The following is a 14109-nucleotide window of genomic DNA, read 5'->3' on the forward strand; positions in this document are numbered from 1 at the left end:
TTACGGTTCCCTTTCAGTTGCTCACATTCGACGTAGTCGACATGTCGACTGTCGGTGTTCTCCTGGAAAAGAATATCCGTGCTGGTTGTTCTACAGTGCAGTGCAGTGCAAACAAAGGAGTAGGGCTCGAGTGGAACCTTCCACCGTGTACCGAACCATCTCGGTTGGATGATTGGTTTCTCGGAGCGGGTCGGTCTGGTTCTCAGCCCACCGCTCCGGTACCTTTCTTTCCTGAAGTGCATGAGGAGTTGACAAGGGCATGGACGGCACCTTTCTCTGCCAAAAATCACCTGAGTAGCTCCTCCCCCCTCACAGGGCCTGTTTTGTGAGTACACAACGGTTATAAATGAGGCTCCAGATCCGGCTGATTACAGTGAACCTCAGAATAAACAGAAAAACTAACATTAACGTAGATACCATTCTTCTCATGTAACGAGTACATTGGATGTTATTGGAAGTGTTCCCGATTCTGGCTGACCTAATTTATGCAGCCTAATAATCATTTAACTAATTTGAATAATAGGAATGTATAATTTTCGGTAACGCTTCCTTTTACAGTACAGTACTTATGTGTACTTACAGTGTACTTACCTAGAAAGTACTGGCTAATATAAGGTAAGTACATGGGTTAGGGGTAGGTTTAGGGGTAGGTTCAGGGTTAGTACCTAGTTATTACCCAGTAATTGTAATTACTATAATAAATACATAGTATGTACATGGGTAACAGGACTGTCACGACAATCATGGCAAGGAAGCAATATGCAAGTAACTCAGTTTATTAATAATATTTGTCAGAACAAGGAGAGACACAGGGTGTAGCGCAGGGACGTCGATGGCCAACAGAGTGAAGATGGAAGGTAGATGGTGAAGATGATGACTTGAGTGGTAATCCAGACACGGAGACGAAGACACGACCAGAATCAGGAACGAGAATCAAGGCACAAGAACGGGATGTCAACCGGAACTCAGGAACACACAACAAGAACACCAAACAACGATCTGACAAAGGAGAAGACAAAACAGTGAGTATAAATAGGTAAGTGAATGAGCTGCAGCTGGTGACAGAAAGTGAAACCAGCTGCGCGCTGATCAGCGTTGACGGGCTGACCACGCCCTCTACTCACACACCCACACACGTATAACAACAAAGACACGAGACACGAAGAACACAATGAATTCGTGAACCGTGACAGTACCCTCCCTCCTAGGAACGCCTCCTGGCGTCCCCAGACTCTCTTACCTGGTGATTGTAATCATCAATAAGAGAGTGATCCAGAATGTCTCTAGCAGGTACCCAACTTCTCTCCTCCGGACCGTAACCTTCCCAGTCCACCAAGTACTGGACTCCGCGTCCCCTCCGTCTAGAGTCCAGAATACGATTGACCGAATAAGATGGTTCCCCATCTACGAGTCGCGGCGGTGGGGGAACCGGGACTGGCGGATTAATGTGAGAATAAAACACAGGCTTGATTTTGGATACATGGAACACGGGATGAATTCTCCTGTACGCAGGAGGAAGTTTGAGGCGGACTGCCACCGGGCTAACGATCTTGGTGACAGCAAATGGGCCAATAAATTTGGGAGCGAGTTTATTCGAGACGGATCGGAGAGGAATGTTCTTGGTTGAAAGCCACACTTTGGAACCGACGACGTATACGGGAGGCCTCCGCCGGTGGCGATCGGCTTTGGCCTTGGTGCGTGCCCTCACTTGGATTAGAGTCTCGCGGGCTCTAGTCCAAGTGCGGTGACACCTCTGGACGAAGGCGTGGGCGGAGGGGACCGCGACTTCGGACTCCAGACTAGGAAAAATTGGTGGCTGGTAACCTACACTACACTCAAACGGAGATAGGCCCATGGATGACACTGGTAACGTATTGTGGGCGTACTCCACCATTGACAGTTGCTGACTCCACGAAGAAGGATTCTTGGAAACCAAACATCGCAACGTTCTTTCCAAATCTTGGTTGGCTCTCTCAGTTTGACCATTGCTCTGGGGGTGAAACCCTGAGGACAGACTGACAGTCGCCCCCAGTAACTTACAAAACTCTCGCCAAAATTTGGACACAAATTGGGGTCCTCTGTCGGAAACCACGTCTATCGGGAGGCCATGTAAGCGAAAGACGTGGTTTACGACGGTCAACGCTGTCTCCTTGGCTGAGGGTAATTTGGGCAAGGGAATAAAATGGGCCGCCTTCGAGAACCGGTCCACCACGGTCAAAACGACTGTATTACCCTGGGAGGGTGGGAGGGCGGTAATAAAATCTAGCGATATATGGGACCAGGGTCTCGAAGGGACCGGCAGCGGTTGAAGTAACCCATCAGGGGGTCGATTGGAAGTCTTACCAGTGGCACAAACTGAGCAAGCCAAAACAAAACTGTGAATGTCACGAGCCATAAGTGGCCACCAGAATCGTTGCTTGACTAAAAACTTAGTACGACTGACTCCTGGATGACAAGCCACATTGGAACAATGCCCCCACTGGACGACGTCGGACCGTAATCCCTCCGGCACAAATAAGCGGTTTGGTGGACACCCGGGCGGAGGCGTTACCCCTTCTAAGGCCGTCCTGACCTTCGACTCGAGCTCCCATGTGAGTGTGGAGACAAATAGGGTCTCGGGTAAAATGCACTCGGGAGTAGACGGGCGTTCGGAACGGTCAAAAATGCGCGACAAAGAATCGGGTTTTATATTTTTGGAACCCGGGCGGAACGAGAGAGAAAAATCAAAACGACCGAAAAAAAGTGCCCACCGAGCCTGCCTGGAGTTCAATCTTTTGGCAGTTTGAATGTATTCCAGATTCTTGTGATCAGTCCAGACAATGAAAGGTATCCCCGACCCTTCCAACCAATGACGCCATTCCTCCAATGCTAGCTTGACTGCCAACAACTCTCTGTTACCAATGTCATAGTTACGTTCAGCAGGAGATAAACGATGAGACAAAAACGCGCATGGGTGCATCCTGTCGTCTAAGGGAGAACGCTGGGATAACACTGCACCTACCCCCACCTCTGACGCATCGACCTCCACCACGAACTGCCGTGAAGAATCAGGGGTAACAAGGATTGGGGCTGAAACAAAGCGGCCTTTGAGTTTGGCAAACGCAGTCTGGGCTGCGTCTGACCACCTGAACGGAGTTCGGGGGGAGGTCAAGGCGGTCAGAGGCGCGGCTAGTTGGCTGAAATTGCGAATGAAACGCCGGTAAAAGTTAGCGAACCCCAGAAAGCTCTGTAGGGCCTTACGGGAATCTGGACTTGGCCACTCTACCACAGCCTTAACCTTCTCAGGATCCATACGTACTCCCTCAGACGAAACGATGTACCCTTGAAAAGGGACAGACTGTGCATGAAAAGCGCATTTCTCCGCCTTAACAAAAAGCCCATTCTCTAGCAGCCTCTGAAGCACTCGTCTGACATGCTGCACATGTTCCTGGAGAGAAGAAGAAAATATCAATATGTCATCCAGGTAAACATATATGAACTGATCGACCATATCTCGCAGCACGTCATTGACCAGTGCCTGGAAAACCGCTGGGGAGTTGGAAAGCCCGAACGGCATAACCAAATATTCAAAGTGCCCCCTTGGGGTGTTAAAAGCGGTTTTCCATTCATCCCCCTTCCTGATGCGGACCAAATGATAAGCATTACGTAAGTCCAACTTTGTGAAGACCGACGCTCCCTGCAACCTCTCGAAAGCTGAAGACATCAACGGCAAAGGATAAGTATTCTTTACCGTGATGCTGTTCAACCCTCGGTAATCAATACAAGGTCGCAGAGATCCGTCCGTCTTCCCCACAAAAAAGAACCCCGCCCCCGCTGGAGAAGAGGAAGGGCAGATGAATTCGGCTGCTAGAGAATCAGAAATATATTTCTCCATAGCCTCCCTTTCTGGAACAGAAAGCGAATATAACTTGCCCTTAGGCGGAGACTTACCTGGCAATAAATCTATTGCACAGTCATAGGGACGATGCGGGGGGAGAGAAGCAGCACGAGACTTACTGAAAACTTCCTTCAGGTCTTGGTACTCTGCGGGCACGTTTGACAAATCCACTGTCTCCTCCTGAAACATAGGAACAGAAACAGACGAACAGGCAGACACAAGACAAGACTCATGACATTGACTGCTCCATGACACGACAGTGCACTGCTGCCAATCCACACGGGGGTTGTGTTGAACGAGCCACGGGTGTCCGAGAACGATAGGTGCCAGGGGTGAGTCCATGATGTAAAATGACAGTCTTTCCGTGTGATTTCCAGAAGTGATGAGAGTGATGATCTCAGTGGTGAATTCGATAGTGGGGAGATCCTGACCGTTGAGTGCATTAACTGATATCTTGTGTGTGAGGGGTTTGATGGGAACATGAAACTTAAGTGCAAACGAATAATCCATAAAATTACCTTCGGCTCCCGAGTCCACCAGTGCACGACAGTCCTGGGTGTGAGTTGACCATCTAAGTCTTACCGGGAGGAGCGTAGATGTTGATGAGGTCTTCTCGGCGGAGATCCCACCCGATAGTAGCCTCATAGTTACTATCGGGCTTGGCCTTTTACCGGGCAGCTGTAAGCACGATGACCAGTCCCTCCACAGTAAAGGCATAGTCCTTGGGATCTCCGCCTCTCCTTCTCCTCCCGGGAAAGCCGAGCTCGCCCTACCTGCATGGGCTCATGATCGTAAGTGGCGCTGACCGCATCCGCTCCGCTGAAACGCTGACCCTCAGCAGCACTGGACAACCGACTGGGCAGAACTCTCCTCTCAGCTCTGGTCACACGAGCGTCAACTCTTAACGCCAGATCAATAAGTCCGTTGAGAGATGTGGGTAGCTCCAGCGTGTAAATCTCTCTCTGGATGCGGTCAGCCAGCTCATGCAGGAACATGTCCCACTGCGCCTCTTCGTTCCAGTGACACTCAGCCGCTAATGTCCTGAATTCGATGGAGAAATCGGATACGGACCTCTCTCCTTGACGTAAATCAGCAAGAATTCTAGCCGCTTCTCTCCCGGCCACCGCCCGATCAAAAACTCGCCTCATTTCAGCGGTGAGTGTCTGGAACGAAGAACAGCATGGATCCTGGTTCTCCCACACCGCCGTCCCCCATAGCGCCGCCTTCCCAGATAACAGCGTCAGGACAAACGCTACCTTCGACTGTTCAGTACTGAAGGTTCTGGGTTGAAGTGCAAAGTGCATGGAACACCGAGTGAGAAACGCCCTGCAGAAACTGGGCTCACCTGAATATAATTCGGGCACAGGTAGTCGAGGCTCCGTCTGGGAAGGATTCGCTGGTGGTGTGAGGGGAACAGGCGGCGTGGGGGGCGCAGTGGGGACACGCAAAAGTTGGAACTGCTGGGTGAGCTCGGACACCTGCGCTACTAGTGCTTGAACTGCTCTCCCTGTGTCGTTGATATTCTTCTCGCAGGACTCCATCCTCTGCATGCTGCTGTCGACAAAGTCTTGAAGAGACGCTGGCGATTCACCTGCTGCTTCCATAGGTGGTCAGATCGTTCTGTCACGACAATCACGGCAAGGAAGCAATATGCAAGTAACTCAGTTTATTAATAATATTGGTCAGAACAAGGAGAGACACAGGGTGTAGCGCAGGGACGTCGATGGCCAACAGAGTGAAGATGGAAGGTAGATGGTGAAGATGATGACTTGAGTGGTAATCCAGACACGGAGACGAAGACACGACCAGAATCAGGAACGAGAATCAAGGCACAAGAACGGGACGTCAACCGGAACTCAGGAACACACAACAAGAACACCAAACAACGATCTGACAAAGGAGAAGACAAAACAGTGAGTATAAATAGGTAAGTGAATGAGCTGCAGCTGGTGACAGAAAGTGAAACCAGCTGCGCGCTGATCAGCGTTGACGGGCTGACCACGCCCTCTACTCACACACCCACACACGTATAACAACAAAGACACGAGACACGAAGAACACAATGAATTCGTGAACCGTGACAAGGACTGTGAAAGGAAGCGTTACCTAATTTTTCTATGTGTATGCCAAAGATGGCGCTCCTGGACCACCAGGGTGGACATCGCTAAATCGATCGCGCAACCGGTACGCTCGTGCCCCAAAGGGCCGACTCGGTTGCGATGCGGAGCTCACTCAAGAGTGCACGGTCGAGGCTATCCCCGTGCATGTCCATGAGTGCCTTGGCCTGATAGACCTGTAGCAACGCCATGGCATGCAAAGAGGAAGCGGCTTGCCCACTGGCTTTGTAAGCTCTGCCCGCAAGAACAACGTTACAATCCCAGAGGCAGATAACACAGCCGAGTCATCATCTCCAGAGGCCAGCTCACCCTCCGATGCTGGAATCGGCATCCTTTCCTCTGGAGGGGCCCCAAATGAAACGGCTGGTCGGTCTATTACAGAGGGACCAGCACGCTCAACGGGGGACTCCACAGGCTGTGGTGTGATGGAGGAGTGAGGAGCCGACAGGGAATGGTTACAGGGCAGGTATTCCATCACTATCCTCCGATCACCTATCCCACACGGCACTCTAGGGTGGGGCATGGTAATGGGGACTCCACCTTGGCGGACGAAGGCGAGTCTTGATCTCAACACCAAGCCCGCAATGGGAACATGAACCATCCACAAAAGCTGCTTCAGCCCAAACACGTGATGCAACAATTGTGACCGTCAGAGGGGGACAGGGAATGACAGCATCCAGAAGCGCACGGGTGGAATGACATCTTGAAAAAGACGCAAACACACCTGTGTTGCTCTTTCAGGAAATGAAAAACTCTCAGCATTGCAGGAGCACACAGGGGAATAATCGCGGCAACACTGACAGGGATGGTGCAGCCTGTACCAGTGAAGAACTCACTTTCTTCGCCCTCAATAGGCCATCAGACAAACAAACACAAACACAATTGTGATGCTATTAAAAAAGCAGTTGAGAGCTCAGAAGGCTCACGACCACCGCTGCACTCGTGCTGTAGAACCACCAGCACGGGGAGAGACTTCTTGAAGAAGCGCCGACACACTCGCTCGTTGTAATATGACAACACTCTTCAGCAGAGGTGGACTCAAGTAAAAGTACTATTACTTCAATAAAATTGTACTTAAGTACAAGTAAAAGTACAGGTCTAAAAATCTACTCAAGTAAAAGTAAAAAGTAGCTAATTTAAAATTTACTCATAGTAAAAGTAGCTGAGTTACTTGTTTAACAGCGGGGGTGGGGGACTCTCCCATGTAGGGTTGTAACGGTATGAGAGTTTCAGAGTATGATAACCGTCTCAGAAAATATCACGGTTTATACAAACTGTATTATTAAATTATGGTTATTATTATCATCAGTTAAAATGACAGTTAAATAAAAGAAACATTTGTTCTCAAAAACGGTGGTAATCAAATAAAAGTTTAGCAAACATTTTATCCTTTTATTTTTTGGCAAAGTGCTGCAAAACAGATTTACTCAATTAAACCATGGACAAACAATATATATTCCTAAAATAATGTTTAGATAAATTGTAGTATTACTATTGTTGTTGTTAATATTATTATAAGAAGTACATTCTATTGTAGGCCTACAATAGTAATATATATCTGTCATAATTACTTCTAGTTAAACCGAACTTTTATTTTGACGGGTTGTGAAGTCCTGTTTCAGAGTGTATTTGACAATGGTTTTACTCAAATAAAAATATGAAAATGCTCATTAGGTGTTCTCTCTGGAAATGTTCATGTATTCATGTCCTCATATTGTTTGTGAGATGCTGAAAACACCATGAGCACGTTGCGTACATGAAGATCGATCGGCTCAGAAGCGAAAGACAACTGGTGCGTGCACCCACTTCCGTATTTATACCCGGGCCGCGGGGCGGAGTGTGAGATGCAGATCTTGCACGCCAATGTGCATTGGCTCGTTTTAACAGTACTTGAAGATGGCAGGCTCCCTAAGCGTGATCCCATTACGTCATGACAACGAATGGGGTTTCGCTTAACTTCGAGAATATAAAATGAGCCAATGGCAAGAAAATGCCATGGGTCTGCGGAATCTGCATAGCGTAACTCCGCCCCACCTCGTGGGTATAAAAGGAAGGACGCTGGCAACATGCAGATATGTTTCTTCGCTGAGGAGCCGAGACTGAACTCAGACGATTCCCGCGGTACAGCAGGGAGACGTAACTCAGGGAACGAGTTACGCTATGCGAGGGTTACATACGTAACCGAGACATTCCCTTTCGTAGTCACTACGAGTTATGCCGTGACGACGAATAGGGTTCCCAGTCTAATCCCGCCACCTCGGCTGTCTTCCAGTGCCCTGCGTAAGTCTGAGCTCCCTGTCGCTTCGTCAACCGAAAATGCCTGCAGGTCCCCTACCCTCTTGATGGAGGCCAAAGCAACCAGGAGCGCTGTCTTCATGGACAGGATCTTAAGCTCGGCTGATTGCAAAGGCTCAAAGGGAGCTCTCTACTGGGCAGATAAGACAACTGCAAGGTCCCAAGAGGGTACGAGGGGAGAGCGAGGTGAATTTAATCTCGTGGCTCCCCTCAGGAACCTGATGACCAGGTCATTCTTCCCCAAGGACTTACCCAGCTGGCATTTTAACGTTGATTCACCAGTGAATCAACGTCAGGGACCAAAGTTGAATCAACATTGAATTATGTTTTGATTTTGCAAATCGAATCAACGTTGATTTTGCGACGTTGTTTCACCGTTGACATCATTATGTTGTTTCACCGTTGATGTCGCGACGTTGTTTCACGGTCTCTTCTTTCAATATGGGTGAATAAAGGTTGTATATCGAAGTTGAACTAACGTTGAATTATGCTTCGATTTTTCAAATTGAATCAACGTTGCTATCATGACATTTTTTCACTGTCTTACCTTTCAACATGGGAGAATACAATTGTACATTCAATTACAATGTAGTTTGAATTTGGAACACGATCATGCCAGTGCTAACTGATTTAGTGATTAACTGTACATACTGTAGCCTACACTAAAAAATTGTTTAATGTCAAATGACTGACAGCAATGGCTTAATTACAAACACATTTAATAAAGAGTTAGCACATGCTCAAGATTGTAAAACAAGTTTTATTTTGGAAAACAAAACAAAAAAGTCTAAAAATACTTTCTACATCTCAAACTTTAACTTGCAGTGTTTTCAACGTAATGTTAAAGTAAAGTACAAATCTGAATGGAATATTTAAAAGACAGTTTTTGTTCAATTACAGTAAAACTTAGATGAAATACATTTAATATTTAAAATGTACAGTAACAGTAGAAAAAGCTTAGCATCTCAATAAAATGCGACAGCCTTGTGCATTGCTCTAGCAGAGTCCCAGCTCGCGGTCCGTTTCGATGCCAACGCTTCCTCTCGTTCCCTCTTCACTTCTTGTCCGCTCTCTGTACGATCCTGTAGCCTATAAATAAAAGCAAAAACAGTTAAAACTGATTACAAAATAATGTACAAGATTTTCACTTTACTGTTCAATTACAGTCGAGTTGAAAACAAAGTATACAACACTATCCATTCTAAAACACATATCTTATGTATTCAGATGTAAATTTACAATATCAACCATTATTCACAAGCAGTTCTTCAGAGCCCCAAGGTGGAATTGATTGCTGCTTAATATTAAACTGTGATTCATTTTTTCAGGATTCGTTGAAAGTTCAAGAGAAAAGCATTTAATTTAAAAATATATATTTTGCATTATTATAAATGTCTTTACTGTCACTTTTGATCAATTTAATGCATCCTTTCTGAAGAAAAGTATTTCTAATTTCTTAAAAAAAAAAAAATCATATTGACCCCAAACTTTTGAATGGTAGTGTACATTTTTATTAAATTGAGTAAAATCAAATCATATCACAAAAGGTCAATGAATCCACCAGAAGTGACAGCAGCTGAAGAAAAATCCTCCACCAAATTGCCAGGAATCATCTGGATCCTTGGTGAGTCTGGAAGGGGAAACAAGAAATGATTCACTTTTTTTTTTACCATTCCATAAACAATCTTAAAATGTATTTAATACTACAAACGTTTGCCATTATAACACATTCACACAACATGAACAGAGTACTGTCATCTTTGAGACTGTTAGTTATTACATGATTAAAATGTAAACGTACACTTAAAGCATGGCAATCCCATCAGAAAAATGTGTATCATAGAAAGGGAAGCACACAAAAAAGCCAATTGGTACACCAAAATCAAGCCATAATATAATGTTACCTGCAGCCTTTATCCTGTTATGACATGTCTGAGGGTCTTTCCCTTAATGTTTTCCAGTGAATTAAATAAAGGACTGATGAAGGTGACATGACCTTTCACTGCGCCACTTCAGAGGAAGAAAGACAAAAGTACAAAAAGTTACTCAGACTTTCTATCAGTAAATGTCTTACTTTGATGATGAGAATCATACTTAATACTTTATATTAATTCCAGTGTAGGTTTTCGAAAGAGTGGGTAAAATTAACAAACAAACAAAACAAAACAAAAACAACTTACTGTAGTTGGTGGATTTGTCTCTATTTGGGTGTTCTCCCCCCAAAAAAATCTTATTCCAATGCTTGACCTAAAAAATGTAAACAAATATAATCATTGGCAGTTATCAGTGTTCGAAGAGGTTATGTACTTCTAGTTCTAACGAATAAATTACGATTTTATCACTTTATTCATTCCGAGACTAATTACCTCTCATGCGTTTGAGCTAACACAAACCACCAACAACAACACACAGCAGTGTCAGATGGTAACGTTAAGATACATGAATAAGTGCTAATAATATCTCTAGCGCGCTTCACTAAAGCAGTACAAAAACACTCACAGAGGTAACTTATTTGCAGGCTGCATTAGGCCCATGTCCGTTACCAGTTTGTAAAACTATTGTGTACAGACAGTAAAAAAAAAAGAAGATAATGATCTTCATTAACGGGTGATTATCTGCTTATAGCATTATTTAATCTAACGTTACCCACAAACTAAATTTACACTCTATTCAACAGATTTCAATGTAACGTTAATACCTTTTAAACATGTATTGATATTTGTTAACATATTTATTTATCTAAAATGAAACTGTGGTAACGTACATACATTAAGGACAGGAACATAACGTTTAACGTTAACGTTAGACTGTTAAAGAATGAAAAATGTGTTCTCACCTGAAGTGATATCGCCAGTATTTTTACAGACCACGTAACGTTACAACCCCTTCCTCTGTTCACATTTCAAGTTTTGTCCTTCATTGACATATCACAACTCACATTCGCTCAAAATAAGAATTTAACAAGAATTTATAAAATAATCCGTGTCCGACCGGGTAATAATCAGCAGCTGCTCACCTCACACACCGACTCAAACAGTAACGGACTTATTTTCAAACTTAAAATAGGCGCGAATATTGTCATTGGCTAGTTTCCTGGAAGACAGAAAGATTAACCAATCATGATCAAAGTAAACCAGTGAAACAACCAATAACAGTAGTTTCAGCGTGGCAACGTAGTGAAATGTGTATAGTGTATTTAGTTTTATTTGCAGTCTGTATTTATTTAATTAATTGGTCAAATGGTGTTTTCATGACAGTGTATGAATAAAAAAAATTAATAATGCATGGTAAACTGTTAGGTAAGCACAAAGTATTGTAAATCCACACAAAATGACATAAAGCAAAAAGTTTCTGCTGCACTCTTGAGGTTGAAATTATTGGAGAGTTGTCTTGATGATAATAATTATATTTTAACATATTCATTGAAAGGCTGTATTATCAGAATATCATTAAATGCTAATAATGATCATAATAATACTTTATAAGGCAGATATTTCTGTTGTATGTTGTTGAAAACATTACGTTGTTTCAACGTACAGATCTTGTAAAAATTTCAACGTTGATTTAGAAGTGTTTTGTTAACATTTTTCAACCATTTAGCATTAAACGTTATATCAACGTTGTTTCAACGTTGAAACAACAACTGACATTATTTCAACCATATTTCAACGTTGAAGGTCGGTCATATGCCAGCTGGGTACCTTCAACTGCGTCATGATGTGTGGCGATAGCGGCAACATACACTTTGAGGGTGGAGGGAGACAGCCTTCACTCCAACCCTTCTTGTTTTTTTTGTTTTTTTTTTGTTTTTTTTTTTTTTTTTTTTTTTTTTTATTGCAAATTAACAAAGGAATAATACATACAAGGTAGTGAGACACATATACAATACATAAGAGAGAAAAAGCACAAAAACAAAACAAAAACAACAAAATACAAAACAGCCCAGTACAGTCATCGATAAAGTGGTGTATGTAGGGACATGAGATCCTTTCTGTGATGCAAGTATGGATAGGGACAGTCCGGTGGTATCAGTATAGTTTTAGTGAAGTATTAATTATCCCAACAATCACAACAACAACAGCAATATATTAATATTAGTGGTGATAGTATCAATGATAATATTTATAATGATAATTCATGACAATAATAGGAGCATTAGCTCTAGAAATCTATAATAATAGTAACAATAGTACTAATAACAATACATTTAGGTCAGTCAAAAAGATGTCACCGTACCTGCTCTAAACTCTAGGTCAGGGGGCTGATCCACAGCTGCCAGTGAGCACAACCAACAGACATCCCCACCCCCCTACCCACACAAACACCGACACCTCTCCTCTATTCAATAATCCGATTCCCCCTCACCGCCGCCAGCGACACCCAACCCCCGTAGTTATGTTTTAAGGCTCCATTGAGGTTTCCTCTAAAAAGTGCGCCGGGGCACCATAACAGGCACCTCCAAACCAAGCTCCCTTAGTTTGTTTGTGACCTGACATAACCAAATGTTATGGGTGGTTGGCCCTCTTGCCCCCTTTTTTTTTTTTTTTTTTTTTTTTCATGGCTTTGAGCAAGGTGTGCACTGGTTAGCTCCCCAGCCAGAGACACCACATCCAACCCAGGTATCAAATCAATATTATTCTTTAACATGAGGGAGGGATCTGGCCAGAGGCAGTGAAAGGGAGGGGCCAGTCAGTCCAATCACTAAGTCTGTAATGATTATGCCAACAGGATATGCCAGTTGTACCCACCACCAGCACCTAGAACAGACGCCCGACCCAGACCATTTATGTTTTGAACAAAATTTTATACATATTTATACGTAATATTTTCTGAATTGTCATTTATATAGAACGAGGGAGGAAGGGAAGACTAATCATTCTATAATAATAATAATAATAATAATGTCAATATCATCATCCCTACTACCACCATCTTTAATAAAAATAAAAATAGCAATAGTATGCAGAAATAAAATAAAAGTACAACTTATCGAACATATACAGGTATACATACATACACACACACATACATATACACACGCATGCATACATCTACACATATATACAAATATACATACACATACATACATACAAATAGATACATGTACCTACATATATATATTATATATATATATATATAAAGGACATCTATACTGAATAATTATAGTACTTGTACAGTAATACTCAGAGATTATTCATTATTTGTCTATAAACGTGTAGTTTGGAGAATGCGTTGGTCCGGTTCCAGGTTATTGATTTATATGAAGATAAGTTAGGAATGGTTTCCAGATATCAAGAAATGTAGATATAATATTCTTGTTAGTGTATGTTATTTTTTCTAATGTGATGTACTCTATTAGAAGATTTGTCCAGTGATTGATATGTATACAGTTCTTGGACTTCCAGTTTTGCAACTCCAACCCTTCTTGGAAAGCACAACGTTGAACGGGCATTTTCTGGGGTCTTCTCGGCGAGAAGAGCACCAGGTGACGAAGAGGTTCCATTTCCACTTCAAAGCATAGGCCTGTCGAGTGGACAGTGCTCTGCCAGAAGTGATAGTAGCCAGCTATCACCTTTGGTAGGGTACTCAAACCTATCTCGTCCCGTCCAGGGACCACACGTGAAGACGAGGGTGCCAGAGGGTGACCCGTCTCTGAGAAATTGGCCAGGGAGGTGCTGTCGTGAGGAGTACTAGTTTGGAGAACCAGGTCCGGGTTGGCCAATGAGGCGCAACCAAAGTTACCTGCTCCTCGTCCTCCCTGATCTTGCACCGGGTCTGTGCGAGAAGGTTCACTGGGGGAAACGCATACTTGCGGAGGCC

General features: G+C 43.9%; 1 protein-coding gene and 1 long non-coding RNA gene across 2 annotated transcripts in view; one reads left to right on the forward strand and one right to left on the reverse strand.

Moving 5' to 3' along the window:
* LOC130095434 (multidrug and toxin extrusion protein 1-like) overlaps positions 1-14109 on the forward strand; it is a 92029-nt gene that overhangs the window by 13768 nt on the left and 64152 nt on the right. The gene's annotated exons all lie outside the window — the stretch shown is intronic.
* LOC130095445 (uncharacterized) lies at positions 9030-11335 on the reverse strand. Its single transcript, XR_008808111.1, has 5 exons — positions 11126-11335; positions 10470-10536; positions 10194-10291; positions 9851-9919; positions 9030-9371 (listed from the first exon to the last, which is right to left on the reverse strand). It is a non-coding gene; the product is annotated as an uncharacterized LOC130095445 (long non-coding RNA).

Source organism: Rhinichthys klamathensis, unplaced genomic scaffold (assembly GCF_029890125.1).
Source record: "Rhinichthys klamathensis goyatoka isolate OS25496 unplaced genomic scaffold, OSU_Roscu_1.1 h1tg000191l_1, whole genome shotgun sequence".
Lineage (NCBI taxonomy): Eukaryota > Metazoa > Chordata > Actinopteri > Cypriniformes > Leuciscidae > Rhinichthys > Rhinichthys klamathensis.